The sequence below is a fragment of the Tenrec ecaudatus genome, chromosome 15 (assembly GCF_050624435.1).
Source record: "Tenrec ecaudatus isolate mTenEca1 chromosome 15, mTenEca1.hap1, whole genome shotgun sequence".
NCBI lineage: Eukaryota > Metazoa > Chordata > Mammalia > Afrosoricida > Tenrecidae > Tenrec > Tenrec ecaudatus.
In genome coordinates this window covers 68,584,442-68,603,109 of record NC_134544.1, presented here as the reverse complement: position 1 = coordinate 68,603,109, position 18,668 = coordinate 68,584,442, and the positions used below count along the sequence as shown (strand labels likewise).

The following is an 18,668-nucleotide window of genomic DNA, read 5'->3' as shown; positions in this document are numbered from 1 at the left end:
CAAAAGGAGGAAATTTCATGAATCCTGACATAGCATTAATAGAAAAGTGGGTTCGAGATGCATGGGAAGACATTCCAGAAGACATGGTGCAACGTGCCTTCCAGAAATGTAGTATTAGTAATGCTATGGAAGGCAGTGAAGACTGCACTTTGTATGAAAATGACAGCAGTGATGGCGATGATGGCAATCTCAGTGAGTACAGTGTCTATTATGACCTCACACCAGCTGAAGCTCTGCACTGGGATATGGATGATGATGAGGAATCCAGTTTTGAAGGATTTTAACTCTTTACATTTTAGCTTGGTTGCTGATTGAGCTCAGAGAATAGTACTCTTAAGGTATATCATTGTTCATACCTTATTAATTTTGCTGAACCTATTTTCCACTTACTGTGTTGGTTTACTAATGTTAAGTGACTTGTTGCCCTTTTATTTATGTTTTTTACATAAAATAAATATTTAAATACATTACTCCACTGATGTCTCCATTTTTAGTAATTTTATTTTCATTTGTTTTGATAATTGAAACTCACCGATGGCTTCTGCATTTTCCACCCTAGGTTTATACTCGAGTCAATCAGTTTTTCTGGTTTTCCAGGTAATAATTAGGTGCCTTGGCTTAAACTCAGGTCGGCTTATATTCGAGTACATACGGTAATTTTATGGTGGGGTGGCCATCACAACATGAGGAACTGTATTAAAGGGTCACAGAATTAGGATGGTTGAGAACCACTGATTTAGAGGGAAGGGTGAAAAATGAAAAAGAAAAAATGGCCCTGGGGATGTTGAGAGCTGGTGGAGGACACATGGCTCTGACATGTAATCCTCCCTGTCATCCATCTGTGCCTGCCCAGGGCTGGGAGTGTGTGCTCTGCGGGTCCTGCGCATCCTCTGCTGCCCATTGTCTTCCCTGCAGGGGAGGTTTGTGTCTGGGCTCACACTGACTTCCCTCACTGTGATCCTTGCACAGTAATACATGGCCATGAACTCAGCAGTCATGGAGCTAAGCATCAGGGAGCACTGATTCTTCTATGTGTCACTGGTGATGGTGAGTCGGCTTTGAAGGGTTATAATCTGTACCACCATCAGGCCATATGTGTCCTATCCACTGCAACTCCTTCCTCGAGCTCTGGTGGATTCAGCTCCACAGATAACTACTGCTTGTGATGGAGAAACCAGAGAGACAGTGCAGGTGAGAGACAGCTTCTGGGAAGGTTTCACCAATCCTGGACCCGACTCCTGAAACTACACCTGGAATAGGACGGGTGTAAATACACTGATCTCTGTGTCAGTCACTTGTAGTCGCAACCATTCCCATAGACCCAGGTCAGATATCTGAATCTCCACATTGGGGAACTGTAACCAAGCACAGGAGCACACCAAGCAATAGCATCTTGGCAGTTCTAGCTCTGGCAATATGGAGTCCTCAGAGACAGTGAAGCTTAGGGAGAGGATCTATGAAGGGTTCATCAATCCTGGACCCAAACCTTGGGCAACTGGGAACAGGAAAAATAATCACTGATGACAAGTAATGGAACCCTAATTATGTCAAACTATTTTTGGAATCTTGACAAGACTAGTGAGAAGTTCCCACTAGCCAGAAGACTCTCCACAGGAATTTCATGACTTATAGACAAGGTCTGTGGATCCTACAGAACCCTGGCCATGATGTAACATTTTCACTAATTTGAAATTTCACCTGGAAATGGGTGAGGTGCTCTGCATACTAGAAGCCTGCGGAATAAAATAGAGATGTTCATAGTTTCTCAGAAGCTGAAAATAAATTATGACCCCGTCATCTTCTTTGGGATAAAACCAAAGTGAAACTCACTGCCATTGAGCTGCTTCTGACTCATAGTGACTCTGGAAAACAGAGTATAATTTTATGTTGAAAAACACTCAGCAAAAAGAAATGTGTGACATGTTACCAACACGACTCTTGCAGAGAAACAAAGACAGGAGCTGCATGACAGTGAACGGGGACCGATCTCCTTGGAGCAAACAAGGACTGAGCCGGAAGATTGCCCAAGGGAAGCTCCTGAACAAAATAGTGGACCATGTTAACACTTGTAGACAACTAGTCCAATAAATTGGTATACCAAAGTATAGGATGATGAATGTTTAACACATTTCATAGGGATGGTCATGATTACAAATTAGGGTGGTGTTGCAATTCTTAACAAGATAAGGCTCATTATACTTCTTGGCTCCAAATGTTGTCTTATTTGGTCTGGTGACTTATCTATGGTGATTTTTGGTTCTTTGAACAAAGTAATTCTGTTCAACGTGATCTGTGACTGGAAGGTTGGGGATGTCTTTTGTGGACATGATAGCCTGTCCACGTTAGCCAAACTGATAGTCATGTGGTGTAATGGGATATTTTTCTGAGGAAAGGGCTTAACAGAGGAAGGGTCTTCTCAGGAAGGAAAATGCAGAATAAGTATAGGCATTAAATGAGGTATTCCAACATCCTGTGGCAACATCCTATATCCAAGGGGAAGTTGGACAAACTGTGGGATCTGCATTGAGACACAAAGTTAAGCAGGTTGGGGAATGGGCTCAAACAGAATGCACAATGTTCACGGTTGTTCTTTTTTTAAAAAAATATTTTATTAGGGGCTCATACAACTCTTATCACAATCTATACATATACATACATCAATTGTATAAAGCACATCTGTACATTTTTTGCCCTAATCATTTTCTTTTTTTTTAACCTTTTATTAGAGGCTCATACAACTCTTATCACAAACCATACATATACATACATCAATTGTATAAAGCACATCTGTACATTCTTTGCCCTAATCATTTTCAAAGCATTTGCTCTCCACTTAAGCTCTTAGCATCAGGTCCTCCTTTTTTCCCCTCCCTCCCCGGTCCCCCCTCCTCATGAGCCCTTGATAATTTATAGATTGTTATTTTGTCATATCTTGCCCTATCCGGAGTCCCCCTTCCCCACCTTTTCTGCCGTCCATCTCCCAGAGAGGAGGTCACATGTGGATCCTTGTAATCAGTTCACCCTTTCCAACCCACTGACCCTCTACTCTCCCAGTATCGCCCCTCACACCCCTGGTCCTGAAGGTATCATCCACCCTGGATTCCCTGTGGTTCCAGCTCCTATATGCACCAGTATACAACCTCTGCCCTATCCAGTCCTGCAATGTAGAATTTGGATCATAGTAGTTAGGGGGAGGAATCAAACAGGATCTGGGGGAAAGCTGTGCTCTTCATCGGTACTACATCGCACCCTGACAGACCCATCTCCTCTCCTAAACCCCTCTATGAGGGGATCTCCAGTGGCCAACAAATGGGCCTTGGGTCTCTACTCTGCACTTCCTCCTTCACTCACTATGATATATATATATGTATATATATATAATTATATATATATATAAAAATTTTTTTCTGCATGATGCCTTATACCTGGTCCCTTTGGCACCTCGTGATCGCACAGGCTGGTGTGCTTCTTCTATGTGGGCTTTATTACTTCTGAGCTAGATGGACGCTTGTTCACCTTCAAGCCTTTAAGACCCCAGACACTATCTCTTTCGATAGCCGGCCACCATCAGCTTTCTTCGCCACATTTGCTATGCACCCATTTGTCTTCGACTATCATATCATGGAGGTGTGCAGCCAATGATATGATTTTTTGTTCTTTGATTCCTGATAACTGATCCCTTCGGGACCAAGTGGTCACACAGGCTGGGGTGTTCTTCCATGTGGGCTTTTTTGCTTCTGAGCTAGATGGCCGCTTTTTTATCTTCAAGCCTTTAAGACCCCAGACACTCTCTCTTTTTATAGCCGGGCACCATCAGCTTTCTTCACCACATTTACTTGTTGACCCGTTTTGGCTTCAGCAGTTGTGTCAGGAGGGTGAGCATCGTAGAGTGCCAATTTAATAAAAGAGAGTATTCATGCATTGAGGAAGTGCTTGAGTAGAGGCCCACGGTCCTTCCGCCACTTCAATGCTAAACCTATAAATATAGACACATAGATCTATTTCCCTATCCTCATACATATATTTGCATGTATATGTCTTTGTCTAGACCTGCATAAATGCTCCTTGACTCCTAGCTCTTTCCTCTGTCTCCCTTGACTTTCCTCCTGTCCTACCATGCTCCGCCCCACCTGGGCTACAGCTATACCTCTTCTCTACACAACCTTACCCTTGATCATTCCCCACCAGGCCTGCCACTCCCCCCTCACTATCATTTTGGGTCCCATGTTGTTCCCTTGTCCCTGTGTTTGTTAACACCACTTGGTTGTTCTTATTCTGTTGTCAGACTCTATCTATTTATTATACTTACAACAAATAGAATCTTGCCACAAAATATTAGTTATTGAAGGCATAAAGATAACGTTTCCCAGAGATAGTGAGTCTATTGTTAAGAATTGTTTGTTTTTTCTAGCTCTCTTTTTTTAAGGAATTTGGAAGTGATTGGTAGACATAATTTCTCAAGAAATGTACATATATTTCCTTTTTCTGCTCCTCCTTCCAAAGACCAAACTGAAATTTGAGTTAATAATTAAAGGGTTTATTGATGAACCAAGCAGTTCTGGAATGGACAATAATAATTGTAAGGATGCAGAGTACTGCAGTGAAGGACATTTTCAGATATGAATTCAAGAAGATCCTGGAACATACAAGAAAATTCCACTTATTTGATCTTTATTACTTTTGTCTCAAATAGACAAGGCAATATCGAAGTCACTTTGTAAAGACTGAGTAATTTAAAACTGTCTTATTTGTTTGTTTTTAAATATTGGGGGTGAAAATGAATGCTCTCCCTCACAGCTGTTGTGAGAGTCACTGGGAAGAAGGAAGAAGGATGCCTGAAGATTTCCTGAGCTTTGCTGATTTTAGAAGTCCTTTCAAAATAAACAGTAATCATATACAACTAAAAAAATTTGGAATCTGGCCTGCATCTTTTATAGATGCCCATCCTTGTTTGAAGAGAGCTCTTTTGTCCTCTTCACCGGGGAAAAATAAGGTGTGTGGGGGGGCGGGGGGCGAGACTCACAAAATCATGGCTGGTGAAAGATTGAGTAAACACAGCCTCAGTTCTGACTTCAGGAGGAAGAGAAGGACCATGATTAGGATAGGGACAGCAATGACATTTTAAAACCTTACAAGATTGGATAACGGCCCTCTGTTTTCCAGGTGTGATTCACAAAATATTAGCCTAATACTCCAATACTTGTCAAAGGAAATCCAGGATACATGGATTTCTCTCCTGAGAAAGTGCTAAAGTGAGTAAGTCTCTCCTCTCCTATCCAGAAGAGGCTTACCAACACTCTTCACAGTTCCTTTACATTACCTTTTTTGACAATGCAGGTCAGAAATAAGCAATTGCGGCTCACAGTATGTGAGATTCAAACTGAATTTAGTGGTCTCAATATGCTCATTTGAATGAAGGTACTAGTAAAGGGTGCTGCTAGTACTATGGATTGCCAGAAGAACAAACCAATCTGTCTTGACGAAAGTACAGCCAGATGCTCTTTGGGTTAAAGAATGGCAAGACTTTGTCTCATGTATCTTGGACATGTTATCAGGAGAGAGAGTCCCTGGAAAAGGACAACATGGATGGAAATGGTGTACAGCAACTCAAAGAGTAAAACTCTCAAGAAGATGAATGGACACATTGGCTATAATAGGCTCAGACTGAGCCACAATGTTCAGGATGATGCAGGACTTGGCAGTGTTTCAATCTGTGAGCATAAGGTCAGTGATTCAGACCTGACAGGAGAGCACTGTGTTGGTCTGGGTAGATTAGAGAAACAAATCCACAGAAATCCATATGTATATAAGAGAGAGTTTTATGTAAGAGTTAAGTGTACATTAAGAAACCATCCCAACCCACGCCAGTCCAAGCCCATAAATCTGACATTAGCCCATATATCCAACACAGATCTACAAAGTCCTCCTCAAACTCACAAAACACATGCAATAATGCCAAATGCAGGAGGAAAGTCAAATCAGTCAGTGTTTAAGCATCTCAGCGCTGGCAGGAGTCTCCACGCTGTTCTCTAGACCCAGGTCTGCATCTTGGCAGGTCCATGTGGCTTCTCCTCAGGGATGTCTCCCAGGAAGTGAGCTTTGCTAGCTGAGGCAAAGAACTAGCTAAGGCAGCTGCACACTGGTCAGACCATCAGAGAACAAGAGACCAGAGAATAAGAAAGGCGAGGCTCACCAAGTCATTTATCTCTCTGCCCTTAAATTAAACCCATGTATTTATCAGCCAGGTTAGCACAATAAACCTTATGTATCACAAGCAACTAACAAAAATTTGTGCAAAACTCAGTCTTTCACAAATGTAGGCCTCAAAATTCAATCCCTAAGTTAAACTCAATTTAATAGCAGTTTATTATAAATAAATGCAAGAATACAAAGTACAGGTTTCTTAATTTGCCGTCTGCAGCGTGTACTCCTGTTGCTGCAACACATCACAGGACCTCACTGGGGCTTCATGCACTTCCCTTTTCTCATTTCAAATTTGAAAATTTGTTAAAGAGTACACGATGTGTTGACGCACCGGTGCTACTCCTCCTTTGAAATAAAAACTTAAGCCCGCTTCTATTTGAAGGACAGAAGTTGCTAACTTTTTTAGCTGGGATGTCGATAGACCCTTACGAACAAGGAGAAAAACCTGAATACAAAAACTCCATTTCAAGTTGGCTTGCTAGAGCATTATCATCCTTAAGCACTGTCTATAAACACCCCGGCCGTGTTGCTCAGGGAGAGAGATTTTGATGAACAATGTCATCCTGAGTTCTACTATTAAATAAATATTTGTTCTCTGTTTTTTTTTACTGTTTTAGTTGGGGACAGACTGTCCAAATCAAGTTGACTGCATAACCTAATTTAAATAGATAAGGCAGATTGTGGAGCACTTTTGTGTGTTTGTTTCAGACATACTCCCCCAGGCTCCCAACCAGTAAATCCTTAAAAGAGCAGGAAGCCTCATCTTTATCCAAAGAAATGACTGGTTGATGTGGACTGTCAACCCTGTAGTTAGAAACATATACGTAAACCACTAAACAAACAGAATGCAGGAAATAAACTACGGTTTAATTTTAGGCAATGCATGCTGTATATGTAAATTTAAACATGTCTCATATCCTTTGGCTTGGTTCATTAGGCAACATGTGGAATTTACAGGGTTACACAGGAGTAACATGTTTGGGGCGCTGAGTGTGGAAATATCCCTCTTCATGATTTCTCTGTGACTGACCTATTGGCCACTCACATCACACACTGTGAGCCTCGCTCTGCTTTTCCAGTGGCTGCCTCCATGCTGATGGTAAACAAGCCAGGAAACCACCTTCCTGGCTGTGTCCTAGCTTGCCTGCCCTCACGAAGGCCAGCGAGGCTTAGGGAATAACATCCCAGGGAGACAGGTGTATTTAATGGGATCAGTTTTTCCTTGGTCAAAAATATTTTTACCACAGAACTCTGATCACCAGGACTCTGAGAACAGTGTAGTAGTAGGTCTCCACCAGACAGATATAAGTAGAAGAAACAGAGAAAACATAAATAAATGGAGACGTAGAATTATGGAGACTCTATGTCTTTAGCTGTGCTGGGGTACAATGAGACACATCCTTGTGTTCAAAACTTCATCATACATTTGGAATGCTGGTTATTCACACCATGACAGGGAGGTTTGGGGGAAATAGGGAGCTAAAAATATGAGTACAATAAAGGAGTGTGTGTGTGTATGATGTGTGAATTATATGTCAATAAAACAGTTAAAACACAAAGTAAAAGCTCAAGCTATTACCTCTCCTCCATGCACACTCTTTTGTAGGTGCCATCAGTCACATTCCAACTCACGGTAGAGCCATGTGGCAGGGTAAAACTGCCCCACATGGTTTCTCAGACTATCGTCTCTGCAGGAATGAATGGCCAGGTCTTTCTTCCACAGCACTGCTTCCAGTTAGCGGCTGAGAACTACTTAATGTAGTGCCATCATGGCATCCTCCACACATACTCTGGCTTCCCATGACCTACTTCCCACGTTATAACTAGAACATTCATTCAAAAGAGAAAACCATTTTATGTCAAAGCCTTCCCTCTCCATCTCAGAATCAAAGCTCGTCACAATGATCTCTTAAATTCCCTGAAAATTGCCAGGCTCTCGCCTACCTCATAATCATCCTGAATAGCCGTGGTGGCAGAGTGGCTATGTGTTGTGCTGCTAACTACAGGTCAGCAGTTCAAAATCAGCAGCTGCTCCTCAGGAGAAAGACGAGGCTTTCTAATCCAGTGAATAGAGACAGTCCCAGAAACCCACAGGGGAAGTTCTAGCCTGTCCTAAAGGGTTGCTTTGAGTCAGCCTTGAGTGCAGGGCAGAGAGTTTGTTTGAGTTTTGTTCTTATTTTTCTCCTAACTGGAGTCCTTGGATGGAGCAGTGCATGCCCGTGACTGATCAAGAGATTGACAGTTTAAATTCACAAGCAACAACACCCTGAAGAGTCCTGGCATCGTACTTCAAAAATATGACCATTGAAAACCCCAAGAAGGGTATCTTTCCTCTGTCACACGTGGGTCTCTTAGAGATTTGGAATCCCCTGGACGGCAACTGGTTGTTTGACTTTGGGCTAACTAGCTGCTACTTAAGGAACCCAGATGGTGTAGTGTATTATGTATTGGGCTGATAAACACAAGGTCACCAGTTCAATGCCACCAGCTGCTCTGTGGGAGAACAATGAGACTATCTTTTGACAAAAAGAATTTAATAGGTTCACAAACTTATTTGGTTAACTAAACCTTTACAGAAAAATAATAATCACTCAGCACTTCTCTGGTAATAGAAAACTTCTGTAGTATCGCCCATGACCTGAGATAAAGTGTAGGTATCTGCTGTTGCAACCTCCCTGCATCATTCCAGTGATCCCAACCTCCACCTCAGGGGAGCGCTTTTACTCACTTTGGGGAACACTGACTTGCAAGCTCCGGAAACACCAGGGGTCACTTCTAAGCCTGTCTTACAGGGTCCCGATAGTTAGAACTGACTTGCTGATGGTGGTGTGGTTTTAACTCCCACTCCTGCAGGTATCAGCGGCAAGGTTGGTTTATCTGGAGTCACAATGAGGATGAAATCTCAGCCTTGGTACTTATTGACTGTGTAAGTCCGGGCAAGTTCACCTAAGTGTCCTTACTGTTATGATTAAAGGATTCTGTCCCTTTCAAGCTCTCCTAACACGTGGCCAGTTCCCACATATGCTTCATTCTTCTTTGAAATCCTGTCTTAGGAAAAGCATATAGGTTTTGACTTATTTTATTGATAGTTAAGTTATAAAAAAGAATCCCTTGCTGGTGTCCACAATGTTTTACCTCACATAAAAATTACTTCTGAAAAATTTCTAGTTGGCATGGCATAACCTGGCTGACACATGTGGGGTTAATTGAAGCACGGAGGGATAAATGGCTCGGTGAGCCTCGTCATTCTAATTCTCGGGTTTCTTGCTTTCTGATGGTTGGACCAGGATGCAGTTGCCTTAGCCAGTTCCCTTCTTCAACTGGCAAGGCTCATTTCTGAAAGACATCCCTGAGAAGAAACCACATATATGTACCCTGATGCAGCCCTGGTTGCTGAAGGAGCCATGTGGAGACCCCTGCCAGTGCTGAGATGCTTACTAGCTCACTGATTCTGCTTTCCTCCTCAGTCAGCATTATTGCGTGTGTTGTGTGAGATGGAGGACGACTTTATGGATTGGTGTCGGATGTATGGGCTAATATTGGACTTGTTGGCTTGGGCAGCACTGGGTTGGGATGTTTTCTTGATGTGCATTTACCTTTTAAATAAAACTCTCTTATACATGTTTCTGTGGACTTGTTTCTCCAATGTACCCAGACTGACACAATATGATTGTGGATGTTTATTTTTAATGGAATAATGTACTATATTCTGAAATCGCAGTTCTAAGTGTGTCATCGTGTCCTGATACACAGTCTTTAAAACATGGGAACACAGGCACAATGTTTCATTCTTGCCTCTGTGAGAGCTATCTCCAGGAATTGTAACAGAAGTCCTGTGTTTCCTGGACGTCTAACAAATAAGAAGGTGAATGATCTTGGTCTGTATTCAAATATAGAGAAATAGTCCAACAAAGGTCATTTTGGTAAAGAAGGGGCTTATAAAATACTTTTTTGCATGTAGGTGGTTCGGGGGCAGTCTGGAAATGAGACCATTTAGCCACAACAGTGGGCTTCTAAGGGAGCTAATGCCATGTCCTGTTTGAATATTTGGGTGCATGTGATATGTTCTCTTTGCTTTTGGTGAATATTGGGGTTGGGAGAACTGACTCATTTTGGAGTGGTTCTCAAGCCTGGTTAACCAGCATAATCACTTGTAACGGAGCTTAAAAAAAAACCCAGTGGACCATATCACAGTCCAAATCAATTAAACTTCTGACGTGCGAGCTAGGTGATTCCTGAAAGCAGTTCATATGAAGAAGAACTAGGCTGTCCACTTGTGGAGAATTAGTCACTGCCACCTCATGAATAGCAACAGAACTCTGTCATATATAGTGCCAGAAATAAGACCTCCGTTCAGAACTCCACTCACTGCCAGTGAGTCGATGTCAACTCTTAGTGACCCTACAGGACAGGACAGAAATGTCCCTCTGTGTTTCCCAGACTGTAACTCTTTAAGGGAGTAGAAAGCCCTGTCTTTCTCCCAAAAAACAGTGATGGTTTTGAAATGCTAATTAGTAGTTCATAGACCAATGAATAACTACTACGCCACCAGGGCTCTTTCTCAGGATAGAAGGCACTCAAAATATGGTCAGGGAAGAGCTGCCAGCTCAAAGCAGAGTTGATCATAATGACGTGGATGGAATAAGACCGTTGAGACCTTCATTTGCTGATAGAGGATGTCTCAATATGAGAAGAGACAGCGACAATGATCTAATCATTGAAACTCAGAATTATGAAGTACTAATACAGAAAAACCAGAACTCGTAAAATATTACATGGAACTCATGAAGATCAATATGCTAGGTATTCGTGAGCTGAAACGGACTGATATCTGCCATTTTGAATCAGACAAACAGTTTGCTATGCTGGGAATGACACATTCAAGAGGAATCACATTCATCTTCCTAAAGAACATTTCAAGATCTACTTGAAGTACAATGCTATTGTGATAAAATACTATCTCTCTGCATAAAAGAAAATCCAGTCAATACGGTTATGTAAATTGATGCATCAACCACTACAGCTGATGAAGAAACTGATGAATTTTACCATCATCTTCAGTCTGAAATTGATCAAACACAATCTGAATTCATGGATAACTATTGGTGATTGGAATTCAAAAGTTGGAAACAAAGAGGAAGAAACAATAATCGGAAAATATGGTCTTGGTGATAGAAATAAAGCTGGAGATCACGATAGAATTTTACAAGACTAACAACTTCTTCATAGCAAATACCTGGAGTGGGCATACACAGGAATCAAACTGACTACAACAGTGGGAAGCGAAGATGGAGAAGGTAAATGTCAGCAGCTAAACTCAGTCCGGGAGTCAACTGTGTAACATGCCATCAACTGCTCATAGCTAAGTTCAGATTCAAGCTGAAGAAAATTAAAACAAGCCCACGGGAGCCAAATATAACCTTGAGTTTATCTCACCTGAATATTAAGGTGTCAGGAGCAGATTTGACTCACTAAACACCAAGGACAGGACACCTGATGAGCCGTGGGATATCACCGAGAACATGAAGAAAGCAAAAGATCACTGAAGAGACAGGAAAGAAAGGATCAAACTGGATGTCAGAAGAGACTCTGAAAAGTGCTTTCAATCATGGAGTAGCTAAGGCACTTCATATGAAATGAAGCCAAAGAGCTGAACAGAAACTTTCAGAAAGGATCTGGAGAAGTATTACAATGAAATGTGCAGATACCTAGAGTGAGAAAACCAAAATGAAAGAACATATTCACTACATCTTCAATTAACTGAAGAAAACAAATCCAAGCTTTAAGGAGCTATATTGAAATATTCTATGGGGAAAATATTGAACGATCCAGGAAGCATCAAGTGAAGATGGAAAGAATACACATTACTCTCCCAAGAAGAACTAGTTGGCATTCCACCATTTCAAGAGGAAGGATATAAACAAGCACCAATAGTACTAATGGAAGATATTCAAGCTGCACTGACGGAATTCGCCAAAACCAGTTGCCAAGCATTGACTGAATTCAATTTTAAAAGTTTCAACAAATTGATGAAGCACTGGAAGCATCGGTGGAATGATGTTTTGGGGTTCTGGGACCTTGCTGGAATGATGCTCTGAGGGATCCATGACCCTGCCAGAATGGTGCTAATTGGTGTCCGGACCAAAAGAGAACGATTCTCTGAGTCCGGGACCTGCCAGAAAAATTTTCTGGTATATCTGAGACCTCTCCAGAAAGTTGCTCTCCCACCAGAGAGATGCTCTGGGGGACTGGACCCCTCCGGAACCATCATCCACTAATTGCATGCTTCTATGGGGGTGCCGAAAACCCACTTCCCTCAAGCATATTTCTTGCGGTATTTCCGCTCCACAACACTCCATCCGCACACTCTCAGCACAGACTGGGGCCGACAAATTTAAGAACAATTATTGTTAGTAGGCATTGTGTTTGGCCCTAGAGAACCTTTAGAATAAAAGACTTACTTGAAGCATAAACTCTACCAAGCAAGCCAAACTATTTAGACTGTAATAAATGTCAAGTTTATAAATAATGTACTATAGTGGAGCAGGAGTGAACTTTGCATAAGATGTGAGAAGGCTAAACATTTAAACTGAGACCTGAGCAAATAATGAGCCATGTACAAAGCTGACGTTTTCATGGCTTGGTAGACTGATTGTTATCCAGAGGCAATATTCTACAACTCATCTACAGATTCAACCTTATTCCTCTCATGGTTTGCTTTTCCAGAAAATGACAAGCTGATTCTAAAATTTCTATGGACATGTGACAGTTTTAGTATAGCCAAAATAATCTTGAGAAACAATAAAATCTAGGTGGAGAATGCTCATTGCCTGATATGAAAACTTACTCAAAAGCTATAGTAATTATACTGTGTAGTAGTGACATAAAGGTAACATATTGATGGAATATAATTGAGAGTCTAAAAATTCAACCTCATACATACATAGCTAAATGATTCAAAAAGAGTGCAGAGAAGTCACTGTGATTTCAGCAAATGCTGTCAAAAACAACTAGATACAAGAAAAAATAATGGGTTTTGACTGCCACCTTACACCTTATGCAAACACTAACTCAAAATAGATCTTAAGACCTAAATGTAAGAGCCAAATCCTAAAATCCTAAAACCCTTAATAGAAAACATATGCATAAATGTCTGTGACCCTGGATTAGGGAATGGTTTCTTAAGATATCTTGCATTTTAAGCAATTATGACATCTTAAACATAAGCAGCCCAAGTTCAACGTAAGTTGAACTTCATCCCAATTAAAGTCCCTTATAATTGGAAAGACACAATCAAGAATTTGAAAAAGGCAACCTACATCAGTAACTATTCGTGAGATACCTAATAATCTTGTATTCAGAATACATAAATGCTATAAGTCAACAACTAAAACTCCACAAATTAAAAATTAGTCAAGAAGTTAGTCACTACTCTAAAGATATAAGTATGTTAAACATAAACTATATAACTCTATTATACATTTAGTCTGAAATTTCTGTAAATTGTTTGAAACTGAAAAATATTAAAACAAGTCTACAAGAGCTAAAATATATTTTGTGGCTATCCAATCTGAATTTAGGTAACATTTAATGAAATGAACACTAATGACCTGGGGGAGGGGGGGCGATATTAAGAACATCATATGTGAAGGAAGCAAAAGGTCATTAAAGACAGAAAAGCAAGAAAAAAATCAAAGTGGATATGAGAAGAGACATTGAAATTGCTCATTACTTAAAGTAGCTAAGGCAAATAGAAGAAATGATAGAGTTAATAAAGTTGAACAGATCATTTCAAAGGGCAGCTCAGGAAGACAAAATATTAAAAATTCATCATTTTTCCACCTTATATGCTACCAAGTCCTGCCAGCCACCTCCACCCCCATCTGCCCCAACCCAAAATGGCTCTGATATCTCCCATCAGCCTCCACTACAATCCCTGTGCACAGCCACATTCTTGAACTATCCCAACAACCTCCCCACTGCTCTCCCTGCATCCACGTCTGCACCCTTTCTCCAAGTATCTGCACCAGGCTCCACACCGAAGCCCCAGTGATATACCTAATATTGCTATGACCATGTCACTGCTCCACTCAACTCCCTCCAAAGGTTCCCCGCCTTCATCAGGAAGCTGGATATCAGTTCTGGGAGGTCGGTTAGCACCAGGACCTGGCTGACCTGTGCCCAGCTCCTTCTTCTTGTCCTTTCAAATGACTGTGTCCCTGAGGCATTTGAAAGGGAGGACAGGCCCCAGCAATTTTCCTGGACTTTCATCCTCAGCTGTAAGTGTCCCGTGTCCTCATTTCCACTCGATCCAGCATCATTAGGATGTGTTTGCATGTCTCTGAAGCAAGGATCGCATCAGCAGCCACTGACTGCCTGCCAGACCTGCACTGAGTCACTTAACCCACAAACATCTGGCCCACTTTAGGGACGAACCACTAGGGGCTCAATGAGGCTCAAAGACTTTCGCAAGGAAATCAGCTAATGAATAGAAGCACTAGAATTTGATCTCAATTCTGACGGTAGGGCCTATCAGCCTACACAGACATGCTGGAGGGCTTTTGTGTCTACACAGGAGCTGGATCTAGAAAGGACAGTGTGAACCTTCATGGAATGACAAGAGCAGGTCTCTGCACAGGAACCACCCTCCACACTCAGGCAGGGACTGGAACAGAACTTCCCCCGAGTGAGATGTCAAAGGTTATTGGTGGGTAATAGGGTCAGTTGCAGAAAGTGGGGGGTAGAGGGTAGAGGTGATGGGAAAATGACAAGGATCATGGAATGTTAGCTTGCAAACAGATTTTTATAATAGCTGTCAATAAGGCTTAAACCTGTAAATAACTGAACAGGCAAAAGTTGTGAGATAGATACAAGGGGGCTTCAAAAAGTTTGTGGGAAACTTCCATTCTTTTCAGATTTGTTAGGCTTTTCAGATTTGTAGGGCTTTTTCTTGCTTCTGGTTCCTTTGTTGGTCTGCTTTTGCACCTGCATGACCAGGTCCAGGGCCTTATTGAAAGCTGGAATGACATGGTCCACTGGGGTGAGTGGTGTCCCCCAGGTCCCATACTCACTCAAGGCACAGCTGTCAACACCTGTAGTTGTTCAGCAGCCAGCAGAACCCCCGCCCACTCCCCAGCCCCGACACCCCACACCCCCTTGCAACCAGCCTCACCTTGCAGGTAATTGAGAAGCAGGTCTACAGCGGGTTCTGCTTTGTTCTCAATTTTCCCCAGGTTGTAGTCTGGCTGCTTGGACATCTCGGGAGAGCTTATCAGGTTGGCCTTTGCTGCAACACAGAGGGAAAATACCCAGCCAGTTCAGTAACTGCCAGTCAACGTAGCAAGTTATTCCTGGGGTCCTGACTCAGGTAAGGAATGTAAATGCCTGCATAGATGCCCACATCCTGCCTCCTGATCCTCATCCAGGTCCCCAAGTTGTGCCTACATCACAAAGCTAAGAGTCGGCTTGATTTCTTGCCCCTGTATGCTACCAAATCCTGCCAGCCACCCCCCTCTATCATCTGCCCCCAACGCATAATAGCACCGGTATTTCCCGTCAGCCCCCACCACAATCCCTATGTCACAGCCACACCTCCTTTCTGAAATATCCCAACCTCTGACCTGCTCTCCCTGCAGCCACACCTGCACCCTTTCTCCAAATACCTGCACCAGGCTCCACACTGAAGCCCCAGTGATATACCTCATGCTGCCATGGTCATGTCACTGCTCTGCTCAACTCCCGCCAAAGGTTCCCTGTGCTCATCAAGAAGTAGGTTGAGTTCTGGGAGGTTAGTTAGCACCAGGACCTGGCTGGCCTGTGTCCAGCTCTTTCTTCGTGTCCTTTCAAATGCCTGTGTCCCTGAGGCATTTGAAAGGGAGGACAGGCCCCAGCAATGTTACTGGACTTTCATCCTCAGCTGTAAGTGTCCCGTGGCCTCCTTTCCACGTGGTCCAGCATCATTAGGATGTGTGTGCATGTCTCTCTGCAGCACGGATCATATCAGCAGCCACTGACGGCATGCCAGACCTGCACTGAGTCGCTTAACCCACAAATATCTGGCCCACTTCAGAGACGAACCACTAGAGGCTCAAATACTTTCCCAAGGAAATCAGCTAATGAATAGAAGCACTAGAATTTGATCTCAATTCTGACGGAAGGGCCTATCAGCCTACACAGACATGCTGGTGGGCTTCTGCCTCTACACAGGAGCTGGGATCTAGAAAGTACAGTGTGAACCTTCACGGAATGAACAAGAGCTGTTCTCTGCAAATGAATCACCCTCCAAACTCAGGCAGGGACTTGAGCAGAACTTCCCCCTGGCCAGGGGACTGTAGGAAGTCCCATGTGGCGTGGGGATGAGTTTTTCTAGAACAGCTAGATTGGGTGGAGAATTAAGACTACAGTAAAGATCAGGTGTCCCGGTGTCTGGTGGGTTACATGCTGGACTTCTAACCACAAAGCCATCAGCTGGAAACCACTGGCTGGAAAAAGATGAGGCTTCCTACTCCTGTGTAGAGTTACAGTCTGGGAAACCCCCACAGGCAATTCTACCCTATCCATAGGGTCGCTGGGTCAGAATAGCTGCCAGTGAGTTTTCATGGGAGCGCTGCCTCTTGTCATGCCAGCATGTGTTCAAGGAGTGGTGTGGAGCACCAGGTCAGCCCCTCAGTCCCTCACTGGCAGAGCCACACCCCACCTGGATGGTCTCCTTGAGCAACTCTACAGCCTCCTTCAACTCCCGGATCTAGCTCATGGCTTCGGTAAAGCTGGAAATTTTCCTAAAAGCGCTTACTCAAAACCAAAACCAAAAGAACCCTACAAACCAAGCAACACACTCGGAATTTTCATTAGAACAGGGATAAAATGACTCCAGGTGGGAATACACAGTTAAAATGGAGTTGGCATAAATCTAAACATCGGACAAGCTACTTCTTCAGAGGCAGCAGAAACAGAAATATCCCTTTGGGCAATAGGCAGGAGCAGCTCCCATACTCCCCCACACTAACAGATTTGCAGAAATAATGGATCCAGTTCAATTGCCTGGATGTCTTTTACTGGCTACTTTCTCTGCATGAAAAGCAATTAATTACTGGTGGCAATTTCCTCCTGTCCCTCTTAAAGAAACCTTTCCTCCAGCTGTCTGTCCTCCACTAAGAAGCTTTCCTCCAGCTTCTTTCTACTGTTAAAAACAAACAGGGTTTTTTTAAAAATTAAAGAAATAACATGCAAAAATTTTTAAGAGTGTATGTGGGAACGGGGGATCTTCCGTACTTGAGGGGTCTTGCCCTTCTTTGGAGACTTATATGCCTTCCCAAAGAAAGACTGGCCCTCACTTTGGCTGAGTTCCTGCTCACCGAACCCCATCTTTGTACAGCTGGGCCTGTCTCTTTCTCCTTTTACTGCCACCTGCCATACCGTTGACTGGTAGCCACCAACCTGGGTCACCTCCCTTGAGGTCCCAGTCCTGGACTTACCCCACAACCTGGGAATGCCAATCACACCTCAATGTGCGGTGGGTGCGCTGGAATATCACTTCAACACCCTCAAGGCTGAGCGCGCTCCCCGCTTCCGCCCTCCTGGCTGGCAAGAATGAGCCAGGGCGTTTCCGGACTACCAGGTGCTCCCCTCCCCCTCCCCTTCCCCGCTCCCGGAGAAGGCACCGCCCAGGGGACCAGACTGCCAGGGGACCAGACTGGGCAAACCTCCGGAGGAAGCCCTAACGTTTTGTGCTCCAGCTGCAGCCACTCGCTTCCTGAACAGCAGTCACTTCGTGGTGAGAGAAGCCACAGACCCGGGGCTCACCTATGAGCGGAAGACGTTCTAGGAGTTTCAGGGAGGAGCCACCGCTGTGTGAAAGGAAACAATGGAGGGGGGAGACACGCAAAGTTCCCGCAATGAATCGGGAACCCCGACGCCCAAAGCCCCAGTCTGGGATCCTCCTTTCTCCAACAGGAATTCTCCCCAGGAACCCCAACCAATCCCAAAACTGGGGGATGGAAGCAGCCCCTGGGACACACTCCCACATCTCACCACGCGAGGGGCGCTGACGGAGCGGGTGAGGGGGAAGCAGGGCGCTTGCACCCAGCCAGGCTGCTGTGTGCACCAGGGTCACCCCAAATTGGTCACCGCGGGACCCCTCACCTGGGCGCGCCGACTACACAGTGCTCAGGCTGCAGGAGCTTCTCTGGCACCACGCACCAGGCAGAGCAAGTAGGACCCACGGTATGACACTCACTTCCGGCTAGGGCACCGCCACTTCCGGCCCGTTTCAGCGTGACCCGGAAAGGGAGGAGAGTAGTCATGGGTGTGATCCGGAAACACATAAGTGAAAAAACAGGCAGGAGTTAAGGCTTCATTAAGCTGCATGGACATTCAGAAAAATAAGAATCTTACTTGATATGGCAGAGATTAATATGACATCGTTCCCACCAACATTATTTGAAAGTTTGTTCTTCATTACACTG

At 43.6% G+C, this 18,668-nt stretch overlaps 1 long non-coding RNA gene across 2 annotated transcripts; it reads right to left on the bottom strand.

Moving 5' to 3' along the window:
- Window positions 1-12,149: 12,149 nt before the first annotated feature.
- LOC142427403 (uncharacterized) lies at window positions 12,150-18,461 on the bottom strand. 2 transcript variants are annotated; one of them, XR_012780045.1, is made up of 4 exons: window positions 18,346-18,446; window positions 18,007-18,050; window positions 15,377-15,490; window positions 12,150-15,221 (listed from the first exon to the last, which is right to left on the bottom strand). It is a non-coding gene; the product is annotated as an uncharacterized LOC142427403 (long non-coding RNA). The 2 variants fall into 2 exon arrangements; XR_012780044.1 differs by lacking the exon at window positions 18,007-18,050 and having other exon boundaries at window positions 18,346-18,461.
- Between the last annotated feature and the right edge of the window lie 207 nt (window positions 18,462-18,668).